The sequence below is a fragment of the Muntiacus reevesi genome, chromosome 22 (genome assembly GCF_963930625.1).
Source record: "Muntiacus reevesi chromosome 22, mMunRee1.1, whole genome shotgun sequence".
Classification (NCBI taxonomy): Eukaryota; Metazoa; Chordata; class Mammalia; order Artiodactyla; family Cervidae; genus Muntiacus; species Muntiacus reevesi.
Window position 1 is genome coordinate 74,919 of NC_089270.1, and position 3,785 is coordinate 78,703.

At 45.8% G+C, this 3,785-nt stretch overlaps 1 pseudogene; it reads right to left on the reverse strand.

The window, feature by feature from the left end:
• Positions 1-601: 601 nt before the first annotated feature.
• LOC136153058 (beclin-1 pseudogene) lies at positions 602-1,656 on the reverse strand (annotated as a pseudogene).
• Positions 1,657-3,785: the final 2,129 nt, after the last annotated feature.

A 3,785-nucleotide genomic window follows, 5' to 3' on the forward strand; every position in this document is an offset into this window, starting at 1 on the left:
TATTAACTCTTGGTGAGGAACAGTAGTGCATTTTGCATTTGCTTGAAAGTCCAATATCAAGAAGGCTGTCCCAAGAGCCTCATTGTCATTGTGGAGCGCAGGGATAGGACACACATCCACACAGGTGAGAAGCCTGGAGCAGAGGGTGAGTGAGGGGGACAGTTCTCTTCACTGTTTCCTAGGCACCCCTCACTCATGGGGAGGGTAGGGAGGCAGAAGAAAAGAAATGCTTTGTTTTGCAGTGATGGAAGCATCTCAGGCTTACTCTCTTAAGTAAGGTGCCCGTCTGTCTCTGGGCTCCTACAAAATTTAATCAAAGAAAGCATTCCTGTATCTTTTCAGGGGCATAAGGGAAAACTTTCCTGAAACTGGAGAGCAGGCTTGAGCTCTGCACCAAGAAAATCCCCCACACCATCAAAGTCAGCATTTTTCTCCAGGGATCAAGTGGTCACACTTTCTTGCTTGCAGTGTTGGATCCATCCTGCCCATCAGTGTCATGGGATTTTACTCCATTTTCAGCTTTTCCACCATGCATACTAGTTTTGCTTCCATTCTTACTGTGCCTTCCATTCTGCTCACTTTGGTCCTACTTTAGGTTCATTCAGCACTGGGGAATACTGACCTGAGATCTGTCTGTCAGAGACTCCAGATATGAGTGGTTTTCATAGGGAACAAGTCAATACCTCTGAAATTTCAGACCCATCTTATTGCCCAGGGCATGGAGCGGCAACACTGTCTGGCCCCAAGCAGCATTAATCTCATTCCATTCCACAGGAACACTGGGCAGCCGACCCAGTCTGAAGTTATTGGTTGTACTAAACTGTCCACTATGCCAAATGTGGAAGGTTGCATTAAAGACGTTAGTTTTCTTCAGCTTGTCCAGCTGCATCTGGGCATAACGCATCTGGTTTTCTACACTCTTCAGCTCATCATCCAGTTCTAGCTGCTGTCTTTTAAATTCACTGTATTCCCTTTGATACTGAGCTTCCTCCTGATCCAATCTCTCAGCCTCAACCTGGACCTTTTTGAGATTTTCCACCACTATCTTCCAGTTCTTCTCCACGTCTTCCAGCTCTTGGATCAGCCTCTCCTCCTCTAATAGCAGATCCTGTAGCTCCAACCCAAGCTGTTCACTGTCATCTTCACTCATTTGCTGTAAGATCTGCAAATGGTGTTTGTAGTTCTGACACTCGTTTTCAGTGACATTGAGCTGAGTGTCCAGCTGGTCTAAGAGAGTGTCTGTGCATTCCTCACACAGGGGGTGATCCACATCTGTCTGGCCTGACATGATGTCAAAAAGGTCCCCAGTGACCTTCAGTCTTCGGCTGAGGTTCTCCATGGTGTCACCATCAGATGCCTCCCCAATCTGAGTGAAGCTGTTGGCACTTTCTGTGGACATCATCCTAGCTGGGGGATGAATCTGTGAGAGACACCATCCTGGCGAGTTTCAATAAATGGCTCCTCTCCCGAGTTAGCCTCTTCCTCCTGGGTCTCTGCTGGTTTCAGCTGGGCGGTGGCAAGTAATGGAGCTGTGAGCCCCTGGATGGTGACACAGTCCAGGACCTTGAAGCCTGTGTCCAGTTTCAGAGGCTGGCTGCAGCGCTGACACACGAAGCTCACCTGCATGGTGCTGCTGGATGTCTTAGACCCCCCCATCCCTCGGGACCCGGAGCCCGCCACCCTGATCCGCTCTACGGAGGGTGTACCATGCCTCGGGTCTGTCTGTGAGCAGGACTTCCAAGACTGCCATCACCCAGCTTTCACTGCGTTTTTTTTTTCTTTGTCAGTTTGGCTAGAAGTTTGTCAGTTTTTGGTCATTTCCAGAAACTACTTTCTAATTTCTTTTCTTTATTTTTGGCTTTATATTTCATTGATACTGCTCTTTTATTTTCCCCTCTTTTTTCTGCTTACTTTGGCTTTAGTTTGCTCTTTTTTTTCTAGTTCTGATTTGAGACCTTTCTTGTTTTCTTATACAATCTTTTAATGCATTAATTTCCCTTTAAGCATTGCTTAGTGGCTTACATCAACAATGAGTGAATTGATTCCCTTAATTTGAACTTGAATTCATAAAAAAAAATTCACTTTTTCTTTATATGCCCACCATAACTTTTTAAGGTGCTACCTGATGGAAGATACTAGAAGATAGTACTCAAATTGGAAGACAGGAGCTGGGGAGCAGATGGGTGGTGGGTGGGTAGACAGGTGGATAAATAGGACGTGTGGATAAGATAAAATACAGGAGGGACTTGGACCAACGGTGATAATGTGTCATAAACTGGGGAACAAGATTAACCCAACTCTGATCTGTAGTTAAAAAAGAAGTTAACTTCCTGTGTTGTGCTGCGGTGGTAATCAGATTCAGATGAGTGTGGCTTACAACAGTCAATGTATCCCTCACTCATACTTCACAGTCACAGGTCTGTCTTCTTCATTCTAGGACCCAAATAGCCCCTTTGGGGATGTGACGTGTTCAGCAAAGAGGGATAAAAGGCAGTGGAGCCCCGTGGCTGTTTAGAAGGGCCTTTCTTGCTTCCTCCTGAAATAGGCTGGGACCTGGGCCCCTTTGCTGCCATACTTGCACCTGGACGCACTTCTCCTCCAGAAACAAAATACAAAAAAAAAAATACATAGGGCCAAAAATAACCACATACCTGCACAACTGAGCCAAATTCTGAACAAAAGTTGCCAAAAGACCAAAAAAAAAAAAAAAAAAAAAATCCAACTGCCACTTCTGAAGAGCCAGAAGCAAAGCCAGGGGGTCAAGAGCAAAAGCAGAGTACAGATGCCCCCTGCACTCAACATCACCAAAGGGCAAATCACCTCAACCACCGGCCGGCCCACCCCCTGGACACACCCCTACCCTCACCCCATATAAGGAACAAGCTCACCAGGGAACTTTCCCCAGGGAGAAAGTGAGATACATCAGTCAGTTTCAGATCCTTAGTGGTATTCAACTCTTTGCAACCCCATGGACTTCAGCACATCAGGCTTTTCTGTCCATCACCAACTCCTGGAGCTTGCTCAAACTCAGATCCATCGGGTCGGTGATGCCATCCAACCATCTCATCCTCTGTTGTCCCCTTCTCCTCCTGCCCTCAGTCTTTCCCAGCATCAGGGTCTTTCCCAATGAGTCAGTTCTTTGCATCACGTGGCCAAAATAGTAGAGCTTCAGCTTCACCATCAGTCCTTACAATGAATATTCAGGACTGATTTCCTTTAGGATGGACTGGTTGGATCTCCTTGCTGTCCAAGGGACTCTGAAGAGTCCTCTCCATCACCATAGTTCAAAAGCATCAATTCTTTGGTGCTCAGCCTTTTTTGTGGTCCAACTCTCACATCCATACATGACTACTGGAAAAACCACAACTTTGACTAGACGGATGTTTGTCAACAAAGTGATGTCTCTGCTTTTTAATATGTTATCTAGGTTGGTCATAGCTTTTCTTCCAAGGAGCAAGCATTTTTTAATTTCATGGCTGCAGTCACCATCTGCAGCGATTTTGGAGCCCAGAAAAATAAAGTCAGACACTGTTTCTGCTGTTTCCCCATCTATTTGCCATGAAGTGATGGGACCGAATGCCAAGATCCTAGTTTCCTGGATGTTGAGCTTTAAGCCAGATTTTTCACTCTCCTCTTTCACTTTCATCAAGAGGCTCTTTAATTCCTCTTCACTTTCTGCCATAAGGGTGGTGTCATCTGCATATCTGAGGTTATTGATATTTCTCCCGGCAGTCTTGATTCCAGCTTCTACTTCATCCAGCTCGGCATTTCACATGATGTATTCT